We start from the raw sequence: 27,904 nt of genomic DNA, 5'->3' as shown, positions 1-27,904 counted from the left end.
ACAATGACTTTCCGGGACCCCAAAGATTTGCACACTAAATGTGAACCCATTATTCCTAGGGAAACTGAGGAAGGCTGGAGGGAAATACTGAGTGAGACAGGGGTTCCTTCTGGGTAATCTTAAAGCAATCCACAAAAAAGCATTCCTGTGTTCAAAAGGAAAGAAACGGGAATTCTCAGAACTACTTGGGTAAAGCTAGATGCTCTCAACACTCTTTTTTTTTTTTATGTTATGTTAATCACCATACATTACATCATTAGTTTTTGATGTAGTGTTCCATGATTCATTGTTTGAACACTCTTTTGACATGATTGTGAAGAAGCAAGCCACTGACCTGTCCCCTCCCTTCAACAGTACCACAAGTCCTTCTTAAAAGATACACAGGGAAGAGATTATTCCCCTGTACACTATACCATGTGTCCACATACATCTTCAGAGGCACAGATTTCAGAGGCATAATTCTTATCTATTCCTTCAGCAAAAGTTTCATATTTTTTCCACCAGGTCCCCGATCTAGTAAAGTGGATGATATTTTACATGCTTTCTTATACCATATGCCAGATTCACAGCTGTCCTCCACAGATACTGATGTTAAATTGGCTAGGGTATTAGAAATATGTTTCTGATAGCCATCCTTCTAATCTGAAGAGGTTAGTTATAAAAAGTTAGATAAGAACAAGTTCAGAGGAACATGTATTTTTGGATTTTAAAAAATATTGTCAACTCAGTTTGGGGAGGAAGGTGGAGGTTGAAGTATTTTATTATATTGACCAAAGGGTAAAACAGTAAAAGGAGAAATAAGATTCTAAATTGACAGAATTCAAAAATATGATTATAAAAATTCATCAATTACAGGTAATTTTCTCTCTTTTGGAAGATCTATGGAAGAGTAAGAGATTTTCCCTTCCCAGAAATCTCTTTTTCTTTTCTAGTTGGCAGGGTTAATGCAGTATAAACTACAGAAAAGAAAAAAAAATTTTCAATTAGAACACCTATAGAGTGAGTCTTAAAAGATGAGGACTTAAGAGGGTCTCTTCTATGGAGATATATCTTTGAAAGATGTTGAAAGCCTGGATAATTAGTTATGAGCTTTAATAGCCTCCATTTAAGTTCCTACTTGATCTCTATTTAAATGAGAAAATGGAGATGCAGAAAGTAAGTAAATTGCTCAAAGTCACAAAGATACTTAAGCAGTGGACCTGAGTGCCATTCCAAAGTTCCTCCTCCTTCTCCTCCATGCTCTTTACATCATCAAGAGGCAGAGAAGCCAGTGATCTTCTGGGCATGTTCAGGTGTGACATGTCAGCCACACATCCTAGGTGACATGTGGTTTCTGGATGTTCTTGCCTTTTAAGTGGACGCTCAGACCCAGATATATAAAGTAGATAAAGTCAACAAGACAAAATTGATCTTAGAAAGCTCTCTCATTTTTTGATGCCTATAAAGATGGCTTAAGCAATAAAAAAAGACCCCCTTCACCCCTATACACAAGAAGCCCTCTCCTGTGGCTCACTGTATAATAATAGAAGTCACTTAATAAGTGTTGGCGCTGTGTCAGGAAATTTGCTAAATATGTTATAAACATTCCTTATTTGATCCTAGCAATAACTCTGTAAAATATATACTAATATGTCCATTTTATAAGTGAGTGGATTGAGGGGTAAGGAACTGAATAATTTATTTTGAATTCACAGCAAATGGCAAGGCCTAAGTATAAAGCACCTGCTATTCACCTCATACCACATGTCATGGAGGACAGAAAATATGGCCAATATACATGTTTGACCAGTTTATTCTCCTCTTTAAATATTCAACAGATTCACGTTGCCCGCAAAACAACGAACTCATCAAAATAAAAGTTAGGATACCAAAATCTGGTCCCAGGCTACCTTTCCAAAAGGTCTACCCTTCACCCTTAGTCATACACCCCGCAATTCTGGTCATAGTCATTTACCTGTCTTTGTGCCCTGTGCTCAACCCATGCTCTTTCTTCCATATGGGATGTCCTTTATGACAACATCCACCTGTCAAAGCCCTTCCCATTTTTCAAAGTCACACATAAACTCTATGTCTTCTATAAAGACTCCTGAGATCCTCCTCCAAATTACTTTCCTTTATACGCCCAAAATAATGTCATCACTTCTACTGTGGCATTTATCATGTTTGGTCTCTTATAATTTTTCAGATTAAGCCCATGGCTGACTGAGACTCTTATTTTACACACATACTTTTATGTACATATGTATGCTCTACCTGGAAGGTGTGATAGGCAACCTCTAAGATGGCCCCAGTGACCTGCCTCCTAGAATTCACACCCTTATATAATTCATCCCCCTTGAATCTAAGCTAGATCTAGTGATTCACTTCTAACAAAGAAAACAGCAGAAGTAATGAGATATCACTTCTAGGATTAGGCTACAAAAAGACTGATTTCCATCTTGGGCCCTCACTTGTTCCCTTGTTCTGAGGGAACCAGCTTCCATACTGCAAGCTGCCCTATGGAGAGGTCCACATGGCATAGAATTGAGGGAGGCCTCTTGCCCACAACCAGCAAGGAACTAAGGCTCTCAAGCCCAACAGCCCACAAGGAACTGAACCCTTCTAATGACTATATGTGTGATCTTGGAAGTAAATCCTCTTTCTATCAGGGCCTTTAGATAAGACCACAACCCTGGCTGATACACTGACTGCAGCCTCTTGAAAGGCCTTAAGTCAGGGGCACTCAACTAAGTTGTACACACATTCCTGACCAAGAGAAGACATGTACTAATTCCTTGTTGTTTTAAGGTATTGGATCTTGGGTTAAGTTTCTACACAAGAGATAACTCATATAATAAGTATATGATGTGTCTGTATTATATTGTAGGATACACAGATGTAATGAAAGGTATATCCATCCCCAAAGAAGTATAAATACTTTACTCATGCCAAAGCTATAAAGAAAAGCTACAAACACATTGGTTTATAATTCAAAAGAGCTAAGTTATCTTTTTGCCAGAATTTATAACCAGAGGGAGTTCTAGAAAAAACTCACTTCTGAATGCCCACTATTAAAAGGAGGTTATCCACTCCAGGCACCTAAAATTATTCATAAAAAATAGTATAAAGGATGTATATACAAACAGTAAAAGCCTACAAAAGCTTCTACAAGCTCAGAAATTAGGACCCTTTCTTAACAAGGTGCAAGACTAGTATTCAAACTAGTACCTCACACAGCATACATGCTGCCGATTCTTTTTTTGTTTTTTAACAATTTGCAACTGACCTTTTTTTTTTTCAGTTTGAAAAGAACAATTTAATATCATGATCAAACATTATGTGGGCATCAGCATTTGTCTTAGCAATATCAAATGTTAGAAGAAAATGGAACTCTACATGAGTATAGAGTTTTCAGCAAAAATACTGAGGACTAGAAATTGTTCATTAGAAGAAGGGAAAAAGAATTTCTCAGGTAGGAAGAAGTTCAGAAAATATGCCCCTCGCATATTTTTTTCTCATGTGTGGCCCTGCCACCTCAAAACCTTCTGTCTACCATATGGCTGGGTAAATGAGAGCCTATTGGAGATCTTGCAGGCTATTTGAATGTGACCATCATCCCTTCTACCCACATTCCACTGTCAAGTACTCGTAAATATAGTCATTTTTTTCCCATTCAATACATCATGCTGCCGATTCTTAAATTAAGCACAATACAATGCTCTTGAAAAGAAGTACACTCTCTTGAAAAGAAGTACAAAATGGGCTGTTTATTGGAGACACTTATAAATAGGTAATTGTGTTATTTGCAAAAACCAAAAACAACAAAACAAAACAAAAATACTGAGCACAGATAGACATTGCTACAGACTTTAGAAAAGACTAACTTTAAACATTTCCAAGTGTCTAGCTATATTCCATGGTGAAACTTCCTAAAACAAAAAATGGCACAATAGATGGAGTCTCTCAAATTTAATACACGGTATAATAAATAACCCTCCTTCCCCTCAAAAAGGGGTAGAAAAGCCAAAGAAAACTTTGTGAGTCAAAAGGTTTCTCTGAATGCAGATTTTAAAAAGAGAATAATGAAAGTTAGAAAGGTATTATCAAGGATGAATTCAAAATTAGGATAGTCAGAGACTAGAATTAAAATATCAGAAAAGACAAATGTCAATTTGAGGAAGGGCAAATGAGAAGAGTTAAGAATGAGAGATGATTTTGTGAAGCCACATTTGGAACATGCATGGGAGGAAGGTGTTTTAACAGTTAACAATAGAATTTTTATTTATTTATTTATTTATTTATTTATTTATTTTATTTGCTTATTTGCATCTTCTTTTTTAAAAAAAATTGGTTCTTTGAGCTAAAGTTGATCCACCAAGGAATGTTTAAGGGTAAACTGAAGGCCCAAGTAGAGTAAAGATCTCCAACACCTGGGCTCACATTAAACAAAGCAAAATGTAGAAAGTACTTGTTTTGCAATTGATATTTTGGAGTCCTTATCAAATTCCTCAAGGTTGTTCATATAGGCTATCTTTTTTTTTTAAGTTTTTATTTTAATCACCCAGTGCTCATCACGACAAGTGCGTTCCTTAATCCCCATCACCTATTTAACCCATCCTCCCACCCACCTCAGTTTGTTCCCTGTAGTTCCCAAAATGAACAAAGAGGAAGAAGAGAGAGGGAGAGATAAACCAAGAAACAGACTCATAGGCTAGTTCTATTTTTAACTTTTTGAGGAACCACCATACTGTTTTCCATGGTGGCTGCACCAGTTTGCATTCCTACCTACAGTGCAAGAAGGTTCATTTCTCTCCCCATCCTCACCAACACCTGTCGTTTCTTGTGCTGTTGATTTTAGCCATTCTGACTGGCGTGAGGTGTTATCTCATTGTGGTTTTGATTTGTATTTCCCTGATGATGAGTGATAACGAGCATCATTTCATGTGTCTGTTGGCCATATGGATGTCTTATTTGGAGAAATGTCTGTTCATGTCATTTGCCCATTACTTAATCAGATTATTTGTTTTGGACATGTTGAGTCTTATAAATTCTTTATATATTTTGGATACTAACTCTTTATTGGATATGTCATTGCAAATATCTTCTCCCATTCTGTAAGTTGCCTTTTAGTTTGATTGATTGTTTCCTTCACTGTGCAGAAACTTTTTGTTTTGATGTAGTCCCAATAGTTTATTTTTTATTTTGTTTCCCTTGCCACAGAGGACCTACCCAGAAAATATTTGCTATGGCCAATGTCATATAAATTATTTCCTGTGCTCTCTTCAAGGATTTTTATGGTTTCAGGTCTCACATTTAGGTCTTTAATCCATTTTGAATTTATTCTTTTGTATGATATAAGAAAGTGGTCCAGTTTCACTTTTTTGCCATTGCTTTCCAGTTTTCCCATCACCATTTGTTGAAGAGACAGTCTTTTTCCCATTGGATATTCTTTCCTGCTTTGTCAAAGATTAATTGACCATATAACTGTGGGTTTATTTCTGGATTCTCTATTCTTTTCTATTAATCTATGTGTCTTTTTCTGTGCCAGTACATTATTACAGCTTTGTAGTATAACTTGAAGTCCAGAATTGTGATGCCTCCAGCTTTGCTTTTCTTTTACAAGATTTCTTTGGCTATTTGGGGTCTTTTGTGGTTCCACACAAATTTTAGGGTTGTTTGTTCCAGTCCTGTGAAAAATGCTGTTGGTATTTTAATAAGGATTACATTAAGTGTGTAGATTGCTTTGCTTAGTATAGACATTTTGACTATATTTGTTATTCCAATTCATGAGCATGGAATACCTTTCCATTTCTTTGTGTCGTCTTCAATTTCTTTCATCAGTGTTTTCTAGTTTTCAGAGTATAGGTCTTTTACCTCTTTGATTAGGTTTATTCCTAGGTATCTTAGTATTTTTGGTGTAATTGTAAGTGGGATTGTTTTCTTAATTTCTCTTTCTGCTGGTTCCTTTTTGGTGTATAGAAATGCAACAGATTTCTGTAGATTGATTTTGTATCCTGTGACTTTACTGAATTAGTTTATCAGTTCTAGGAATATTTGATGGAGTCTTTCAGGTTTTCTATATATAGGATAATGTCATTTGCAAATAAGGAAAGCTTTACTTCTTCCTTACCAGTTTTGATGCCTTTTATTTTTGGTTGTTGTTGTTGTTGTTGTTGTCTGATTGCTGTGACTAGGACTTCCAGTACTACATTGAATAAAAGTGGTGAGAGAGACTATCCCTGACTTGTTCCTGAACTTAGGGGAAAGGCACTCAGTTTATTCCTCATTGGAGAATGATGTTAGCTGTGGGTTTTTCATATATGGCCTTTATTATGTTAAGGAATAGTCCCTCTAAACCTACTTTGTTGAGGGTTTTTATCATGAATGAATGTTGTAATTTGTCAAGTGCTTTTTCTGTATTTATTGACAGGATCATATGGTTCCTATTCTTTTTCTTATTGATGTGATGTATCACATTGATTGATTTGTGCATATTGAACTACCCTTGCATCCCAGGAATAAATCCCACTTGATCATGATAGTGAATGATTTTTCTTTTATGTATAGTTGAATTCTATGTGCTAGTGTTTTGTTGAGGATTTTTGCATCTGTGTTCATCAGGGATATTGGCCTGTAGTTTTCTTTCTTTTGCAGTGTCTTTGTCTGTTTTTTGTATCTGGGTAATGCTGGCCTTATAGAATGAATTCAGAAATTTTTCTTCCTTTTTTATTTTTGGAATAATTTGAGAAGAATAGATTAGATATTAACACTTCTTTATTTTTTTAAAGATGTTATTCATTTATTTACTTGAGAGAGGGAGAGAGTAATTGGGGGAGGGAGCAGAGGAAGAGGGACAAGCAGACTCCATGCTGAGCATGGAGCCTGACCACGGGGCTCGATCTCACCACACTGAGATCATGACCTGAGCTGAAATCAGGAGTCAGACACTTAACTGACTGAGCCACCCAGGCGCCCCTAACTCTTCTCTAAATGTTAGGTATATGGTGTCATATTTTACATCCGTTTATTTTGTGAGGTCCCTGACTGATTTTTACAGAAATATTCATTCTTACTGCTTTTGTGTTTCCCACCTTCATACTGTCATTTTTGGTCTTTTCACTCAGAGAATCCCCTTGAGTATTTCTTGCAGGGCTGGTTTAGTGGTCATGAACTCCTTTAGTTTTTGTTTGTCTGAGAAACTGTTTATCTCTCCTTCTATTCTGAATGACAGCCTTGCTGGATAGAGTATTCTTATCTGTAGATTATTACCATTCAGCACTTTGAATATATCATGCCACTCCTTTCTGGCTTGGAAAGCTTCCCCTGAAAAATCCACTGAGAGGCTTGTGGGGTTTCCTTTGTAAGTGGCTAGCTTCTTTTGTCTTGCTGCTTTTAATATTTTTTCTTTATCACTATATTTAGTCATTTTAATTACAATATGGCTTGGTGTGGAGCTGCCTTTGTTGATTTTGTTGGGGTTCCTCTGTGCCTCCTGGAACTGGATATCTGTTTCCTTCTTCCAGATTAGGGAAGTTTTCAACTATTATTTCCTCAAATAAATTCTCTGCCCCCTTTTCTCTCTTCTTCTTGGACTCCTGTAATATGAATGTTATTATGTTGGATGGAGTCACTGAGTTCCCTGAGTCTATTTTCATTTTGCATAATTCCTTTTTCTCTTTTTTCAGCTTGACTACTTTCCATTACTCTGTCTTCTAGGTCATTAATTCATTCCATCAAGTGTGTTTCTCCTTTTATTTATTAAGCCCTTTTTCTCTGCTATGTTATTCCTTATCTCTGTGTTAATGGCCTCACTGATATCCTCCACTCTTTTCTCAAGCCTAGTGAGTATCCTTGTAATCATTGCTTTAAATTTTCCATCAGGCATGTTACCTATATCTGTTTCTCTTAGATCTCCAGCCATGTCCTTGTCCTGTTCTTTCATTTGGGACAAATTCCTCTGTCTTCCCATTTTGTCTAAGTCTCTGTGCCTGTTTCCATGTGCTAAGCAAGTCAGCTATGTCTCCTGTTTTTGAGGGTAATGGCCTTATGAAGATGAGGTCCTGTAGTAGTGTCCCCTGCCATGTAGTGTCCCCTACTCCCCAGGGCCTGGCACTTCTGGGAGTGTCTGCATATTCTCTGCTACTCTGTCCTGGCTGTTTTATCCTTCAGGCCAGTTGTCTACAGAGGCTCTCTTTGCCTATTGTGAGTTGTGTTTGGTCCCTGACCTGAATCTGGCACATTTTAACTAAGTGTGCTCTGGTCTGCTTGTGAAATAAGACCTGTCACCACTGCCACTGGAACTAAGGCCTTGCAAAACTCCCAGGTTAGGAAACACAGTGTTGGCAGGGGCATGGGCTGGTCTTCTGGGGGAGGGGGCCCGCCATACCAGGACGAAGATAAGCATGATTGGGTAGTGTGGTTCCACCAGAGCTTGGGGGTGCTGGACTTGGTGTAAGCAAGTTGGGTAGCAAGTGTCAGCTCTGTGCTGGTTCCACAGGTGGCCCTACACTTATGCTGAGGGGCAAGGGAGGGCAATGGCATCTACTAGTTCCTTTGTTTCTGGAAGGGTCTCTCCATGAACACTGCCTCTCTGGGACACACTCCAAGATGAGAAAATAACCTTCCCACTGTGTGCCCTAGGCACACTTCAGATCACTGTTTCCATGCTCTATGTCCATGGGCTATTTACCCGGTCTTTTCTCCAAGAGTAGCCCCAATGTCCTCTGAGGTCTCTCAGAGCCAAGCATGCTGACCTTTAAAACTCTAGGCTTTAAGCCCCACTCGTTTCAAGAACTCACGAAATTTAGGTCCTCTTACTTTCCAAGCCAATTGCTATGGGCATTCAGTTTTTCCATGCTACTCCTTTGTGTGCTAGTCTCTCTCACCCTTCTCCATGACTGTGGCTCCCTCCCCACCACAGTGGCCACAATAAGTTTCTCTCCTAAGCCACATTTCTGTACTTCCTACCTTCTTAAATGTGGCCTCTTTTCTACCTTTAGTTGTGGAATTTGTTCTGCCAGTCTTTAGGTCTATTTCTGGGCTATTTAGGATGATTCTACAGTTATCTAGTTGTATTAATGGGACAAGCCAAGCCTAGAGTCCTCCTAATCCACCACCATCTTCCGATCCCCATAAGCTGTCTATAAACAATGTACATTGTTAATGATAAACTTAGCTGCTAATTTTCTTCACACATCCCTGGATGAGTTAGTCATGGAAGGAATTTATACTCAGTGACTTCACATCCATATGTTCTTACTGGTTGTTTGTGGTGCATTCTAATTAGGTGGTATCTCCACAGACTGGCTAGTACCACTGCCTTAAGGGTTGATAAATATTTTGACTATATGCTTACTCATGGATAAATATTAAATCTATACATTGTAGATGAAAACTAATCCTGCAATTTAACTCTCCAGAAGTTATGGCAACTGAGAGTATAACATAGACCAGAGCTATCTACATCTGATAACATCTGGGTGGAAGGGATATAAGCATATGATAAATGATCTTGTTTAGAAAGACCACTAAGGAATAAGATCGTTGGGATATAGACATGGCTCTTACACTCAACGTCTGTGGCATTGAACAGAAATGAGAATAAACGCTTGGGTGGTTTGGAGGATTAAATAAATTAATGTGTATAAAAGTTTTAAAAGCAAAGCCTGGGGGTGCCTGGGTGGCTCAGTCGGTTAAGCATCTGCCTTCAGCTCAGGTCATGATCTCAGGGTTCTGGGATCAAGCCCCATGTTGGGCTCTGCTTAGCGGGGAGTCTGCGTCTCCTCTCCCTCTATGCTCTCTTTCTCTCGCTCTCACACTCTCTCAAGTAAATAAATAAAATCTTTAAAAAACAAAACAAAACAATGTCTGGCATATAGTATGTACACAGTAAGTTTTAGGGACTATAAAAGCCTTGGAACTCAGAAATGAGGCCCCCTTACCAATAATTACCAGATGGAATTTCAGAAGTTGCCAAAGGCTTTTTGCTTCACAGTCAAAAGGGATAAAAATCCTGGGAATAAAAAAATATTTATTTTTTTATTGTCTACAGGTCCCATAGGCAAATAATGTATTGCAGATGAAAAAAGGTTAACAACTAATACCATCTTAGCCCTTAGAACTCTATTTCAATCTACCCACCAGGAGATGATCTTTCCAATAATTCACCAGGTCTGAAATAGGGTGCTTTGTATATTGTGTCTTAGCATTTTATGAATTTTATATTAGCTATAGATTTTTACATGCTCTATATTTACTGAGATCCTGCTTTCAAAAAGGGGTTTGTAATGTATACTGCCACTAGTCATGTTTGGAAGTGTTTATCGTACTTCAACATCATCAGCATTAGATATTCTAAATATTTTACTAATAAAAAGGGACATCTTTGTTTTGTATTAATTCACATTATAATGTGTTAAACAAATGAGATAGCTTTGCTGAATATTTTAGTTTGTTGCCTGTGTTAGAAACATAGAGTGAGGAGATTTTTGAGGTTATATCAAAAGTTATGGTCAAATATCTTACATAATTATAGGTAAATGATCATTAGAAGTTTTAGGCTTTTAAAAATACATAGCACAACTTTAAAAAAGGAATAACAAATTTTTTAGGAATCAGATGACTAGATGAAATAGTTCAAAGAATATATAAATTAAAGAAGTTTACTTAAGGGAAAATGTTTTAAAAAATATTTCTTATGCAAACTTTGGTGGGTATGTTGTGGGCTGGGATAGCATGGAGGGGAGGGCCCATAGTAGGTTTAAAAGGAAAAAAAATATGCCTAAGGTAGTCCTAAAACAATAAGTAAACTTTTAAATATATAACTGGGAAAAGAATGCCCAGTAAAGTCCTGAACTTTGTATAAGACAGTGGTATTTTCCAAGAGAAGAAATGATGTTAAGCCATAATTTGAAATGATTTAAGCCTTAACATCCTATAGAGTGAAATATTACCAAAATCAGGCTTAGTAACATTGATTTGCTGTAATTGTGAGGACATTCTAGTGATTACAGTTAAGGCAAATAAAGGATGGGACAGAAAGGTAAGGAAGGAAAGTTTTTCTCTTCAGAAGGTATTCTCTGCAATGTGTCTTAGAAATCTAAGTTCTATTAGATTTAAAGGACCCCATTTCTTAAAGATGCTGTGTAGGACAGAACCTGGCTGGCCATGGAGAAGACATGCCAAGTGAAACAGAAAGTGTTAAAGCAATAAAGTTGTAAATGTACATTTGCTTACCTATCTCTAGTTTAAATCTTGATACCCTGTAGGTTGGGGAATAGGAGTCTGACCTCAAAACAGCTGCCAAAGAGTGGTGTACAGCTTAAGACTGTGAGACTCCAAGAGCGAAGACAGAGCAACCCCCATTACCCAGAATGTAAGGGTAAGCCTCTGCAGAGTCATTTAACATGTTTTACAGAGAAAAATTCTGAAATTCAAGAGATGAGATGCTTCCCCAGCTAGCCACATCTTATTCTTTAACAGAGAGGGATGGAATTGAGTGCATTGTCACAGAGACTTGCCAGAAATGAACACCCAGAGAAAAGAAAACTTCTAAGGGTGAGGTCTATCTCAAAAGAAAGAAATACACATATTTTTAAAGACTGTGGAGTAAAAGAGTCCCTAAAATATGTGTTGGGAACTTTAGTTTGGACCAAATTAGAGGAATTTTTAATACATAAATACCTCATTTGAATACCAGTGAAAGGTGGACATATTTTAGAAAGATAGTATTGTGTTGGAAAGAAGAACCCAAAGTTAAAGAAAACCAGAATAGCAGGATTTTTAGAGTGACATGTGTTTTTAGCTAAAGTTACATGGAACAAACTTGGATCCCAGTTTTCTTTTATAGGGGAGTCAGGTCAGACCCTAGAGAGTGTATACCCAAGGGCTAGTGTCACCTGGGAGAAGTTGAGAAATGGGTTTTCCCAGGGTAGGCAGTTTGGTCTTCCCAGAACTTAAAAGAAGTCAGAAACTAACAGAGCTCTTCAGTGGCCCCTAGGTGGCTGTTGGGAGGCCTGCTAGAGAAAAGATATTCATTCCCACTAGGTGGGGTAGAAAATCTGTATGTTTGAGGTTGAAAGTGAGTTACAGAGATTCTTTCAAAGTCTCAAAGAAGAGGGTACTGTCATGTAATAGTCTAGAACAAAGTTTCCACTCCTAGACAAGTCTCTGGGAATTTCCAGTTGGTTGGCAGTCACAGGAAGAAAAACACCTTTAATGCTTTAGTGTACAATGTACACCTGGTTGCTGACTACAGCAATCAGGAGTCACCCACAATCCCTGGTTATTGATCAAAACATTCATACAACTGTGGTCTCCTCAAAGCATCTGGAGGGGAAACTAAATCCAGGAATCTGTCCCTTTTGCAGTTCAGGCCAACTGGTAGAACATGCTATTTGGCTGCACACAGAAACCAGGTGGAGTCTTCAACTATGGACTTTAATTTACTTTCAGACCCATTCAACTTTTAGGACACAAGTATTACAAGGTATCATAATGTCATATTATAATAAGACTAGGAAATTATTTGTTTTTCATATCTGTATTCTCAGGTAATAGTACTAAATATTTATTGAACATTTCTATGTACCAGGCACCTTGCCAAGCACTTTACTACATTGCACTTAATCTTCTCAACAAACCTAGGAGGTTCTATCTATCCCATTTTACAGATTAGGAAACTAAGGCTCAGAGAAAAATACACAACTGCTAATGGTGAAGCTGGTATTCACATCGAAGATTATTTGACTGTGGAGATTATGATTTTGAGCACTACAGCTGACTACATTCTTTAATTAAAATATGCTTATAAATGTCTGAGACGCCACCAGTTTACTGTTCTTGACAGAAATGATTTCCTCCAAGTTTCTGCGAAATGAGGAAACTCAAGTTTGCTTCATCAGGTACAGATGACACAGAAAATCCAAGGTATCTTCCGGTATTCTTTTTTCTATTGTCCAAAGTCCCAAATAATAGGAACCTATTGATAATTAAATCTTAACTTGTTGTATCCTTTCTTAGGCATTAAGAATGAGATAACTTAATGACCCTCCCTTGAGACTCTGTAAATATCTAGCAGACTTCAGTTTCTTATTTTAGAATTCAAAGATTACTTGATTCTCCTAGAAAACCATTACCACAGTCCTTTTTTCCCCACAGAGTGGGGGAAGAGTGTATCCTTGGGGCAGCTAACAAGCCTCCTTAGTGTAACTAGATAAGCAGAGTATAAATAAGAATATACCCTCAGATATAAATTTCCCCAAATACTTTTCAAAACAGACTTTTCTCATCCCTTCTTCACTATCTTATCAGAACATCAGGACCCTCATCTTTTGCATTTTATCATTTTTGGTAAATTCTTCTATTTGAAATATCTCAGCTTGATTCTTCAACACAACCTTTTATTAAGCATTTATTTTGCACATATGTACTATAAATATTTGCATGAAATCTATTTATTTATTTATTTATTTTAAAGATTTTATTTATTTGACAGAGAGAGACACAGCGAGAGAGGGAACACAAGCAGGGGGAGCAGGAGAGGGAGAAGCAGGCTTCCCACTGAGCAGGGAGCCGGATGTGGGACTTGATGAGGGGCTCGATCCCAGGACCTGAGCCAAAGGCAGACGCTTAACGACTGAGCCACCCAGGCGCCCCATATGAAATCAGTTTAAATAACCAGTCACAACTTTTTCCTAGCAGAAAAATAAAGCACTAGGTAAGACCATATATTTTTGATTCATTCATGTCCAATTTTAAGATCTAAGTATAAACAACTTAGAAAGAAATTCTTACCTTACTTAGAGATCTGTGCCTTTCAGTTGAATGCTAAGTAGTCTGTAAGAATAAAGGTTGAATTCAGCTACGTATGAGAGGGAGGGATTAGGAATGTAGTATGAGGCAGAGAGTAAAGTCTATATGTTTGGTTAATTACTTTTAATAAGTCAAAGAAACAAATGATGTTATGCAAGACTCCTTCTTTCAAATTAAACCCCATCCAGATCAGGATCTGTGTATTTTAAAAGTCCAGAAATCAGAATGCCCCATTACAGATAGTATAATGGAGTGGCAAAACACTGACCTAAGGAAAGAGTACACTCCTCTGGTCTCCATGCTATGCATGCCAGTGGTCACATCAGCAAGAATCATGATTCATGCAGCCTCATGGGGCGAGGCTGCTCTATGACCTCCACACCCAGAGCAAACCTAATCTAGCTTTCTGCAGAGTAATAAAGAAAAGTGTGCTTCAGGGCACCTGGGTGGCTCAGTTGGTTAAGCTTCTGCCTTCAGGTCAAGTCATGATCCCAGGGTCCTGGGATCAAGCTCCTCATTGCATCCAGCTTCCTGCTCAGGAGGAGAGTCTGCTTCTCCCTCTCCCTCTCCCTCTCCCTCTGCCCCTGCTCCTGTATTCTCTCTCTCTCTCTCTCTCTCAAACTGCTTCTGGTTACAGTAGGTGTTGACAATTCTATGAAAAACAACCATATGGGTGCCTGAGTGGCTCAGTTGGTTAAGCAACTGCCTTCGGCTCAGGTCATGATCCTGGAGTCCCAGGATGGAGTCCCGCATCGGGCTCCCTGCTCGGCAGGGAGTCTGCTTCTCCCTCTGACCCTCTTCCCTCTCGTGCTCTCTGTCTCTCATTCTCTCTCTCTCAAATAAATAAATAAAATCTTTTAAAAAAAAAAAAAGAAAGAAAAACAACCATAACCCTACACAAAGTCATAGTTTATCTGCATCCACAATTCACATTGCAGTTCTGGTTGCTAGAACACCCAAGCTTAACGAAATCAGCTTTAGAGAAAAGCCTTCTTTATAAAGACTTCCCTGAACTCTGTGGGGGATGGCTTAACAGTGTTTCTCCTTTATGTTACCATATCATATTGTTATTAAAATTATTGGGTATTTCCTTCTCTCTCTCTCTCTCTCTCTCTCTCTCTCTCTCTCTCTCACACACACACACACACACACACACACACACTTGCAGTAGATACCAGGATCCATGCTTTACTCACTCCTGTATCCCTAACAACTAGCCCTGTACCTACTACATACTAGCACATTGACCACTAGGTGGTCAATATTTGCTTGTTGAACGCATGGACACAAAAGTTACAAAGTAAACAAAAAGATACTTTATAAAGACGAGAGACTCTTCAATAGGACTTCAACAGAGTTCTTCTGTCTCGATACAAATGATACCATCCAAGCCTTAGCAGGGTACTCAAAGCCCTTGATCATATGGCTCTGCCTGGCCTTCTAGCTTTTGAGCATTATTCCCACATCTACATTGTCCTCTTGCCACATGGAGACACTTGGAGCAGAGGACTGGGTACATTTCTTTCCCATCTGCTTCTTGCTCTTCTTCTACTCAGGAGCTGTCTTTTGTGAAACTTTTGCTCCCCACTGCAAGTTGAGTTGGAGGTCACTGCCCCCTCCCCATATCCCCAAAGTCACCCAGGCCAACTTTTATCATTATTTAGTAAGATTGACTGTGACATAAGATCAAACTGGGACTTCCTTTAAAGATGCATGCAATCCCAGCTTTTATTTCTCAGTCCCCAGGGCCATGTAGTTCCTAGTACACTATAGCCATGCTGATGTTAGGTTAAGGAATAGCTAAGATCCCAAAGCATACACATGGGGAGGACAGGCTTTCACAGAATCTCAAAATAGAGGAACTAGATATTCTTTGAACATTTTTGAAGTTTTAGGATCAAACGCCATATGCACAAAAAGATATTTATTATGCAGAGATTGTTCAAGCTGAAACAAAAACAGAATTAAGGTTTTTAAGAATATCAATAGCTGAGGGTTGCTCTGAGGTTTGTGTCACAGGGAAGGTTACTACAACATTTATACTATAATTGAAGACTAAATTGACAATTTTAGGTCATGTACCTCTCCCTTGTAATGTATTTGTCACTACCTCTCCAGGGAGGGGTAACTGAAAGGAAGCAGGGTGAGTCATTAGGATCCTAGATAGGGAAGCCCACAGGGCCACTGCTTGAAGAAGTTCAGCTATTAGGCTTTGAGATCTGTTTCCACTCCAGGTACCTGTTTGGGCTCTCCCCTGCAAAGTTTTTCCATAATGTCTTCATGTTTCTGGAAGGAGAGCTGGTGTATGGAACACTGTTAGCCTTGATTATCTCTATCATGTATGTGCACCTCCACTAAGGCTCAGAGAAAATTTAAAGTAATGTTGGCATTTAACACTCATTAAATTTGCAAAAGTTCCGACGAAATAAAAGTATAACTGTCATGTAATTTGAGGATGGGAGAGTAGCTGCTGGCTGAATCCTCAGAGATCAAATAGGGCTGAAATTAATAACCCAACTGGAGACTTTCAATTGTCAAAACACTGAAGAAGAAAGTGAATTTGATCTCTAAAGCTGAGGAGTAGACGGACATGACTGCAATGTAAAAGATCTTAAATTGGTCTGAGAGGCAGACTAGGCATTACAGTCTTCATATATTAGGCATTTGCTAAATCAGTTCAATCAATATTTATTCTTAACAAGAAACAATCTCCTAATAACCCAGCTGGTAGATAATTTGATCTGTTAAATTCACACATTTATTTCCAAGATGCTAAATGTGGTATTTGTCATCATTTGTGCATGTCTTCTTTTCCTGGTCCATGGTTGCTACAGAGCTGCTACATCATATGCAGGGGCTTCCGATGGCCTGCTAGATGCTTTCTGTGACTTCCTCTTTGTTCTCTGTTTTCTCTCTAGTTCTCATGTCTTAGGTCTAGAACAGCCTCAACCACCTTCAGTTTTATAACGCCTTATTCTTTAAATTGCTTCCAACTGCTTTTACAAATTCTTAACAATCACTCAGGGAAACAGGCAGGGTAGGTTACCCCCTGCCTCTTTTAGGATGCGGGAATAGGTGCTAAGAGTGGAGAAGTAATGCACCTAATGAATAAGTGTCAAAGATGGTCATCACACTAGATATCTGCCAATCCCCTGACATATCTCATCAACCCAACTTTTGACTCTGGCCATGGCTGAGTCAACCACTGACTGAGCACAGGTGCTCTTGACAGCGCTGCATCTCAGCCATAGTGTGTGTCTGTGTTGTTTGTTTTCGGATTCTCTGCTTCCTGGTGAGAATGCTGAAGGAGAGAAAATTAACACCCTCCAGTGTTAATCATAGCCTGTAGATCGTGGGTTGTTCCTCTCTCCTGTGTCTGCGATTGACAGTTCTGAAGGGTCTCCACAACAGAACTAAGCCCCAGTTGCCCCCGGGGATAGCCAACTCAAGCACACACTCTTGGGTCAGCTCTCCTTCTTCCTTTGTTTCACTCTTCTCAGGCTCTCTCCCCTATTCCCTCACTTTCCAAAGTCATCCACTTGCATAAAAAGTTTATCTCAGATTTTGCTTCCCAGAAGAACCTAAGTTACAACAGGCTGCAAACACATTGTTTTGATTTTCTAGTTCATTCTTCTCATTATCCTATTAATCATCAGACCCGAAGTTCATTATCATCTTTTTTCCTACTTAGCTATAACTCTAATATTTGAACACCATGTATAACCTCTTTAAGTGGAGACTTGCACACCTTAGGTGCTTAGTAATAGGATATTGTGGTTACCTTGAAGGTAGTGATTGTTAAAGAAGAATGATGCCTATGTAAATATGAAGAGAAATACATAAATTGCTCTTCTACAGATGACTTAAAAGAGCTGGAAGTAGCTATCTTTACTCAGTGACATTTCTAGGATCAGTTTACAAGGGTTCCATGTCTGTAAACCTTCCTGGCTGGCTTCTTTTCACCCTATGTTTTCTAATAGAAAGTAAAATTCTAATTTTTTATGGCTTCTTCTTGTAGATATATTGATGGCTTATTTTAAACAGTCTCACTGAATGAAGAAGATATAATAATGTCTTTATAACTTGGAGCTGTAAAGTAATAATATCGATATTTACCAGTTTTAATTATATACACATATGTGTGTTAATGGGGGTTTGCCTCTCACAAATTTTTAAAGATGGAACATTATTATTCATATTTGTTTGTTTCTGGCACAAACAAGCATCATATACCAGCACAGGATCAAGAAAAACCAACTGCTGAATGTCAGACTATTCTTGATTTGGAAAGGACAAATTTAAGTATAAATAATAGTATAAGAGGAACAATTCTATTCAGCTTGTGCAGACTATCAGATCAACTTCACAGCGCTTTTTATTTAAGAGCCAACAAAAGTCATTTTATAATATTTGGCAGATGCCAGAAATCAAGCAGCCTGAATGTAAACATTGCTCTGATTTCTAGTACTAGAGATGAAGTTGCAGTGTGGTAAGGTATAAATATGAAGAAAAGAAGCCAAAACACAGCTTCTGGAACTTAGATCTATTGATTGAAATTTCTGTCACTGTGGAACAACTGATGGAGGTTTTGTCATGCCCTTCCTAAAGCACATATATACAGTCTACACAGAGTGTTCAAGGAATCCATTTCTTTCAAGGCCTAAAATAGAATTACATAAAGAAGTTATCAGTCACTATTCTATGGGCTAAGTACCAGAATTATCCATATGATGAATAACTTCATGTAAGTATTAAAGAACTTTTAAATTGTAGTTTGTTTGAACACAAAAAACAACAGTAAGTCGTATCAGTTGAGAAATAATGACATGAAATCTGTTTCCATAATTGCTCTTAATGCTTTAGGGAAAAAATGTATATATTCAATTTTAAAAAATTCTTCTTGAAGCTCTGAGCAATTTACTTTTTAGTCAGAAAGGAAAATATCTTTGTTTCCATAAGCCCATCCTTTGACTTCCTATTTCACTAGAATATAAGTTCTCCTAAGTACATTATCATGGTTTTCCCTATTCTCTAATATTATTATCAAAATTAAATTCATATTTACATGACTATCTTGGTTAAAAAAAACAAGTTATGAAAGTACTTTAAGTAATTTTGCTTGAAATTCTAGATGTTGACTTGGCAATAACTACTAATAGCATATAGTCAGAAAAGAGCTAGGAAGTCATTAGAGAGCAACAATGAGTGAAGAATGGTAGACCTTACAAATGGCCACTACTGGTGGTCACATTTTAATGGTGTAGAGGGCCAATGAGACTCAATAGGCTCCAATAGGATCCATGACAGAAAAATCTCTTTCGAGCCCGTGGTAAGACTAAGGCATCAACTACTAGCAGACAGGATGGACTTTATTGGATATGCATCACGAAGTCTTCACTCTGCAGGAAATTATATACTTGCTCTGGAAATGGAGCAATTATGCAAAATGTTAATGAATGCTTTCAGACAAAAGAAATGTCAAAATAGCAAAGTGGGATTGGATTTTATGAGGAGGTTAATTTCTAAAGACAGCACATAAAGCAAAACACTCACAAAGTCAAAATTACCTCTGAAATTTCCTTATGAAAATCCCTTACAACATAAGAAACAGATGGAGACAATCCTGAGTTATAAGTTTTTGCCATTTGGATTTTTATTGTTTAAATACAGAAATGGACTATTATTTCTTTGGTTCAGATTACTATTTCTCAGTATCATAATATCATATCCAGTATATTAGTTTGCTAGGGCCGCCATAACGAAGTACCACAGGTTTGGTTGTTTTAAACAACAGAAATTTATTTCCTCACAGTTCCAGAAGCTAGAAGTCTGAGAGCAAGTTGCCTACAGGGTTGGTTTCTTCTAAGCCTCTTAGCCTCGGAAGCTGACATTGAGGTGAGCAGAACACCTCAAGGTGTTGGCAGGGATGGTTTCTCTTTGCTTGTAGATGGCTGTCCTCTCCCTGTATCTCCATAGTGTCTTCCTTCTGTATGTGTTTATGTTCAAAATTCCCTTTTTTTTTTTTTGTAAGGAAGCTAGTCATATTGGATTAGGACCCACCCTAATGACTTCATTTCAACTTTAGTACCTCCTTAAAGACTCCATCTCCAAATATGGTTACATTCTGAGGTACTGGGGTTAGAACTTCAACATATGAATTTGGTGGGTTGGTGGTGGGCAGGGGGAGGACACAGTTCAGTCCTATTACAGTATTCATATGGTCAGGATACAGAACATGGCCGTCACCACAGGAATCTCTCATACTGACTTCTTATTGCCACACTCACCTCCCTTCCCTCACTCTACCCAACCCCCAGCATTCACTAATCTGTTCTCCATCTCTATAATTTATAAGACTGTGGATCTTATTTTTACACTGTATTTTAGTTGGCCTTTCCTGACACTGATCCAGCAAGGGAAGGCAGGGGATGCCATTTCATTATTACCGAGTGGAGGCGGAAGTCCAGGCTCCCACATAGTCACCACTGCCCTGGGTGAGGGCAAGTTTCTCCTTACTGCCTAGAAGGGATGCAAGTCTGTTTCCCAGTCAGCTATCCCTGACACAAACCCAGTGGCAGGGTGTGGCATTTTCTTATAGCCTCTAGAAGGTGGAAGCCTAGCGTTGCATGAATAGAGAGGTTATTGTCTAAAAGCTGTCTATCTTGCCAGGTTTTTTCTTTCCTGGTCTTTTTAGTAGAGAGAAAAGGCTTTTGTTTGGGCCTTTTTGGTCTATGCCTGTTGGCATTTCTGGGTTGCCAGTCTCTTTAGCCCCAAGTGTAGGATATATGAGGCTAAAAGAAAACCCAGGGAATTCTCTACACCGTCGCTCCTTGGGTCCTGAGTTTCCCAGTCTGTTGTCCTTCTTCTTTCTATTTTCAGAGCTTTGTATTTATTTTATATAAAGTGTTCAGGGGTTTTCTCGTGCTTCCTGGGAGGAAAAGAGATAAGTACTGCCACTTGATCTTCCTGGAAGCAGAAGTCCCTCACTGTCACTCTAGCTATTTGATCTTTTTACCACAGTTTCCTTATCTCTGAGACATGGACAACATCCACCTCACAGGGTGGCGCGGGAGAGTAAACAAGACCATTTGTAAGCTGCTCGACTCATTACAGACACTGCTTCTCTTTGAAATGAAACTGTGCTACCAGTCACTTGCTCTTTCAAGTGCATATTACAAGACTTCCTCTGAATCTTCTAGTTCCAGGGATACTCAATATCTGCCAGACCCTTATATTCTCTTAATATCATTTCTGACTCTACCGCCGGAGTTGGCAATTTTGCCCTGTAGAGACATTTGATCTTAGCAACGCTCCTAGCACATAGACACTCAAATATCAACTCAAATTCAAGTTCCTCCTATATTTTTGTTATTTTACAGTGTGTCTTTGGGCCAATCCTCAGCAACAGGGCTATTTCCTCAGTAACAGAATAGGGATAACACTTGATATCTACCTCATAGGAATAGAGTGGTTACACATACCAACACTCTCTTCTAAATGATACCCTCACCTGGTACCAAAAAACTGGGGAGCACATTATTGCAATAATACAATAATATCCTGTCATTATCACCAGTGTTGCCCTGTCTTTATCCCCATTTCCCCTATTGTTCCACAGAAAAATGAACTAGAATTATAGTGAGGCCAGCAGAACAGAACTGGAGACAGCTGCCAGCAGAGACAATGACTATAGCATAAGGGAGTTACAGCCATCTCAAGGGAAAACTCAGGACTCTAGTAGTCACAAATCAGGTTTTCCTTGACTATAAGATAACAATATAGGTACATAGCTAGGGTAATGTACAGACACAGTCTTATTTCTCCTACACTAAATTCTTGGGTGAGAGCTATACATAAGCAAATCTATACCATTCCAAAAGAACTCTAACTTAATTAATTTTGGACCTTTATAACAATGGAGTATACAATGATAGTTTCATTAAGTTATTAAATAGTTTGCAGTTTTAGAGCTGGAGACAATTGCAAGGTATACAGTCAAAACACTGAGGTTGGTTGGTTCAGATTTAATGTTCTAAACAAGTAAAAGTCATCTGAAGGTAAAGATTTTCTCATACATTTGAGAAACTTGCAATATGGTGACTTGATTGCCACCCCAGTGATCTGTTTAAAGTATTTGCATTTCCTTAAACACAGCAAATGAGCCCATCTGTCTTTCACATACCTATTTTTCTGGAAGATATAAATTTGTCAGAATCTCCTTCCCCACTTCGGAAGGGAGTTGAAGGATAAGATTCCTCAAGAGCAGCCCATTTTATATGAAGATCAGATGTCTTCTTCATTGGAAATGTCTTTTGTTTCTGCATGTTGTAGAAGGGACTTCCATGGCCAGAAACATAGGCTTACCATCTTCAGATAAATCAGATGCACCCTCACTTATTCTTTTCTCCTATCATTTGTAGAGCTCAAGTTTACTCAAACTTGGATTATATTACTTCAGTTACCAAGGAATGTGAAGAATATCTCAAATCACATAGGAACTATTTACTTCTCTATTAAAAACAAAACAAAACAAAACAAAACAAAATGAAACAAAAATTTCCTTGAGGACAGGAGTCCTATTTATTCACCTTGTTACCCTAGCACCAACGATACTTACTGCCTGGTAACTAATAAACATTTGCTGAACAAAAGGGGTGTGAAAGAAGGAAAACAAACAAAAGGAGTAACTCAGGCAATTACTTTAAAAGTTACAATGTGATCAGTGCTCAAGTTGAATGTCCTAGGGGAGCAAGACACATAAAGATTTTATAGACTATATTGAGGAAGATCATATTTCATTGTTCAACCCTTGAAAACTATGGGAAACTGAGGCTCTGTTAATCACAGGACAAGAGGCAGGGATAACAAGATTGGGGCTGTGGTTTAGCAGCCATTGGTGGGACAATCAGGTGGAGGGGGCTAAAATCTTGCAAGACTAGAAAATTTTTTGTCCTTCAGCACTTTTCACAGGAAAAATAATGTAAGTGGGAACCTTAGAGATGCATGTTTCTATTTTCCAAAGGATTGAATGCTGCCCTAATACAAGAGCATTAAAGACAGAGCTTGGATTTTGACTCTGGGGGGATGGAAAGGAGCAGATCAGAAAAGATCAATAGAAAGAAACACAGAGCTGTAGAAGAACAGAATATGGATAAACTAGAAAGAGATAAACATTTTGTTAACATCAAGATTATATGAGGTAACAAAAGCAAGGTGCAAGTTGGCTTAAAAACAAAATACACAAAAAACCTCTTTCATGACAAACAAGTTCTTCTTGGCATATGCTACCTTCTTTCCTACTCCTCAACAGGAAGCTTTCTTCCCAAGAGTATTTTTGGGTAAGTTAGATTTTTATTAAAATTGGTTTTATTTAAAGTATTGAATACTTTAAATAAAAGTTGCCCAACTATGCAATCTTACTTTCCAGTGAGAAACAGTTGGAAAAAATATTGGGAGTCCATGAAAAACATAACAGATAAAGAGTTATCAGTATTTATATTCCAGAAGTATGGTGGATTAAATATTCTAAACAATCCTTCCCTAAGGAGGGGATATTTAATCTAATAGAATAAATAAAAATATAAAAATATCTTTTATAAAATGTCAATAGATTGATACAACACTAAGGAATATGAAAAATTCCCCAAATTATTTAAAACCAGGAATGCTGGATAAGCAGGCACCAAATGAATCTTTTGACTTGTCAGTTTCTGTGGAACACTGGAGATTCTTGAGCGGCTTCTGTGTGAGCTAATATGAGGAAGAAATAAATGTATGGCCCATCCACCTAGGAAATCTAATAATATATCTTTACACAAAATTTTGACTTCTTCAGGATATAAGAAACAAAACAAAACAAAACATTGCCAGGAAAGATGACATCAAGGAAATATGCCTCCTCAAACTTGGTGCTAAGTGAAGAGGAAAGAAGATAAATTCTTCCCTGAGAATACATGAACATAAACTAGTCTACCCTCAAGTTTACTGTCTACATTCAAGTTACTTGTGTGGTGCAAGGAAACCCCAACCACGGCAGAATTTAATTTGCCATTGGGATTGATCATACTTCCAGGATACAAGAGAAGAAAACATCAACCCTCTTGAAGGAACTTAAAAACCCAGAATTCTAAAAACCACAGGAAATTGAGTATCTCCATATACCCTCCAAAATATGAACCACAAACTCATAATGAAAACATATTATGAGTAAGAACTGGCAGAAGTAGATTCACAAACATTTTAGATATCAGAATTATCAATCAGGTTAAAAAGCAAATATGTTTAAAGAAACGAGATCCTTGAAAATGTGCTAGAAATGATGGATTTTACAGAGCAACCACGAGATTAAAACATAACCAAGAAGAATATGTAGAAAAGAATACAGTACACAAAATATAAAATTCAGAATATGAGTTAAAAATCTGATTAATTTTATTTTTGCTCCGTATACACTGGAAGTATAACTTGAAGAAAATTTCCAAAATTCATCCCAGAAGGATTGATATATAAATACAATAGAGAAGAGATATAGAGAATAAAATGAAAAGTCTAACATTTGTCTGATTGGAGTTCTAGAAGGACTTGAGAGCATAAAGAAGAGATAAAAAGTAGCTGATAATTTTTTGTAATTATTAAAAAGCCAAGACTGCCAAGAAGTCCAAAGCAATAAAAATAAAACCACAGCTGGACACATCATAAATGTTGAAGAAAGATAGATTATAGAAGTACTTAGAAATGAAATATAGTCTACAAAATAAAGGCAATTAGAATGATGGTTGAACTCTTAAGAGTATCATAGAAGGTAGAAGACTGTGAAATAATATATATATTTTTAAAGATTTTATTTATTTATTTGACAGAGAGAGACACACAGTGAGAGAGGGAACACAAGCAGGGGAAGTGGGAGAGGGAGAAGCAGCTTCCCACGGAGGAGGGAGCCCGATGTGGGTCTCGGTCCCAGGACTCTGTGATCATGACCCGGGCTGAAGGCAGAGGCTTAACGACTGAGCCACCCAGGCACCCTGAAATAATATATTTAAAATGGGGAGAAAAGATAACTTATCATTCTATACCTAGAGACATCCCCCAGAAAAAGAGCATTAAAAACTGTTTTATAATCAGAATAATGTCACTAAGTAAATTTTAATAAATGTTATTCAAACAGAAGGGAAATGATCCCAGATAAAGAGTCTAAAATGTAAAAAGTAATGCCCAGCCTCTAGTCCATACCTAATTTGGCAGCAGGAAAGTATACAAGTGCATTGCTCAGATCTCTCTTTAAGAGATAACCTGTAATGAGGGGTACAGGTCACCGACAACCTGAACTTGAAGCATCTTCAGGATCTGCTGTTATTTGAGCCAAAGACAGCCCTTCCCAGACAGCTCCCAGAGAAACAGGGATCGGGGAATGTGGTTATTTTGACCAGTGCAAGCCTCCTGCGATAGGCAATCTTTGCTCTGGAGCTCTCTGTCAGGCTCCTGGAGACTCACAAAGCTGCACCTCAGTTGCATGCTATTCCTATCCAATCCCCGCTCCTTCCCAGCCTTATTTCATTAAGTGTCAGACCTGAGTTGTAGTCTGAAGGTTTTCCCTATTCCTGCCTACTTTCTCCTTTGTGTCTCATAGCCATTACCAGCAATAAATTAATGCATTTCTATATCTGTCTTGGTGAGGCTACTGGACACAGAACTATTTCCAAATTTAGATTTGGCTGCTTGCCACTCAAAAATCTATACCTGGGAGACAAGTGAGGTGGGAAAGGAAGGTTGCTTTATTCAGAAAGGCAGCAACCTGGGAAGATGGTAGACTAACATCTCAAAGACCATTTTCCCCATCCTGGTGAATCCAGGGGGTTTTAAAGGGGAAGGCATGGGAAAGGGAGGGGGGCTGCGCGCAGGAGTAGCAGGTGCCCAGACAGTTAGTCCTATGTCCATGACCCTGAACAGAGTTGCAAGCATCCGTGGCAGCTGTTTCCAAGTGTGACCAGCCCTTATCTTTTGGGAAAGTGGTCCTTTATTCGTTAAGACCAGTAGTTTGCAAATCTCAAGGAAAGTAAGTCAGTTCTGCTGCAGATGAAAGGACTTAGGTCAGTAAGCAAGGAGTTCATGAGCTTGAAGCAAGTTAACCCTTAAGACCGGTTGGAGTGCTGTGAGTGACTGCTTCTTAGAAGACATAGCCTGACACAATTGGTATCTGGAGTGGCCCAAGAGAACAGGGGGTAAAATGGGGTTCAGGAACTGGTTCACTGACCAGTGGGGTGGTAAGAAAGATTTCATTCTAAGTGGTATGTGAGGCAAGACAAAGGAAGCCCAACTGCCAAAAATGTCACTAGTTAGGACAAGAAAAACACCTCAATGGACAGATACTCTTGCCAGGGGGATTATTCAGCATTTATAAAATAGTAAGTATAACAGTACATACAAGGAAAATAGAATCGGCTGCTTATTGCTGTTTCGTTGATGAACTACAGAGGGAAACTGAGACACTGTAGGGCAGTTAAAAAGTTTAAAACTAAGTGTGAGAACCAGAGGGCCTGTTTAGTAGTTTACAAAGAGACCCTTATATTCTTCAGAAGGAGAGCAGATACAACTGAGGAACAAACACCTAATCTGACAGTTAAGGTTAAGAGGGTTCAAAGGCCATTGAAATTTCATCCCACATAAGGTCTACTATGTTAAGGATAAGGCCATCTTGGGAAAACATGAGATTGGAAATCATGAGTTTGGAAAACATGAGTTTGGAAAACATGAGTGGGTAGGTGTCCCTGAGGACAGTGTCTCTGTGGATATCCTGAAGCAGAGCCTAGAAACGTGCCCCACCCTCCCCTTTGAAGTCTAATATTGACTTCATTCAGCAAAACACTGAGAAGTTTTCTCCTCACAAGGCATCTGGTGCCCACCTCAAGAAATACCTCCATTTTGTCTTGTTGGGAGAAAGATTTTTCTATATTCTTTGAGGTCCTTCTAGGTGGAATAAAAATCAAATTGGCATGAGACAGATTAACAGGAGAAAAATGAATTTAATAGCATACATACGAGGAATCCACACAGATCTGGAAATTCCAAGGATAGTGAAGCAACAGGACACAGGAGCTAAGGAGAGGGGTAGAGCCTGAGCATACAAAGGGGAGGAAGACCATTAGCAGGAAGTTGAAAGGAGATGTTTTGGAAAACAAACACCCTGTTAGGCAGATAAGTTCCTTAGTAAAGAGGAATGTCTGTTAATAGCTCTCTTCCAATCGGCAGTTGGAGGGTGGGGTGAAATTAAAGAGCTCTTCCTGAAGCTGCTGGGTTTTTATTGCCTTCACCTCAAAATAATGTTCATGCCAAAGTAGCCCATCTTCAAGCTACCTGTCCTGGGCCCATACAACCCTGGTTTTAAGGCTGATAACTAGGGTTAAATGCCAGCATATGCCCTCTGGGTTTATGCCAGGTTTGTTAAGACAGGGTAAAGATTAGATCCCAAAGGAACTGCAAGAATTATGTAACTTGTATAAAAAGAACAAGTGGCACATCCATTGTAATAGATTTTGAGAGTTTGATCAAGGATACCAGACTGGATAAATGAAAAGTTTATTTACTTGGGGCCTCTTAATGGTGTATGGCACAGGACCCTAAGGTTGCAGTGAGTATGATGCTGGATGGTTCTTAGAAACCTAAGGAAGTGCTGGTCCACACTGTGCCAAGTGAAAAAAGCCTGAGTTGCTGAGACAGACAGCGGAAAAAGGGATTAAAAGGCTCAGGGAAGTAGGCTTCCTGGCCAGAATATGAGGTCATAATACCCACCACAGGATTATGTTCCACAGGAGGGCCCAGAATGCCCCACCATTCAATAAGGCCATTAGGAATGTGCTGGAGAGAGTTCAGCCAGCATCTCTAAAAACCGTTTGCTTTCCTCTCAAGTCAAGGCTATGAGTAGGAAACCTGGTCTCAGGATTTGGCTCATTAATAACAATGGGGTTAATGGGGGATAATAGGAGAGAGGTGGGGGTGCTTAAAAACCACAAACTAGGGGGCCACAGTTACCTTAACAACCAGCAAGTTTGGAGGGGCAGCTAGGGGGGCTTAGCCTGCAAGGAATTGCAGTGTCTCTATGGACAAAATAGACTGGCAG

At 38.6% G+C, this 27,904-nt stretch overlaps 1 protein-coding gene across 11 annotated transcripts in view; it reads right to left on the bottom strand.

Annotated features, from left to right (window-relative positions):
• Nucleotides 1–22,112, bottom strand: part of HHLA2 (HHLA2 member of B7 family) — an 87,789-nt gene extending 65,677 nt beyond the window's left edge. For 5 of the 11 annotated variants that reach the window (XR_012378265.1, XM_073892961.1, XM_073893004.1 and 2 more), the window contains exon 1: nt 13,774–13,805. The gene's annotated coding sequence lies outside the window, so the exon portion shown is untranslated. Of the gene's footprint in view, nt 1–13,773; nt 13,811–21,973 lie in introns of those variants that run through there. The other 6 variants (XM_073892990.1, XM_073892970.1, XM_073892966.1 and 3 more) reach the window with 5 other exon arrangements.
• Between the last annotated feature and the right edge of the window lie 5,792 nt (nt 22,113–27,904).

This window comes from Callorhinus ursinus, unplaced genomic scaffold (genome assembly GCF_003265705.2).
Source record: "Callorhinus ursinus isolate GAN/ISIS: 27379988/994484 unplaced genomic scaffold, GSC_fseal_2.0 scaffold1, whole genome shotgun sequence".
Classification (NCBI taxonomy): Eukaryota; Metazoa; Chordata; class Mammalia; order Carnivora; family Otariidae; genus Callorhinus; species Callorhinus ursinus.
This window is presented reverse-complemented; position numbering and strand designations above follow the sequence as displayed.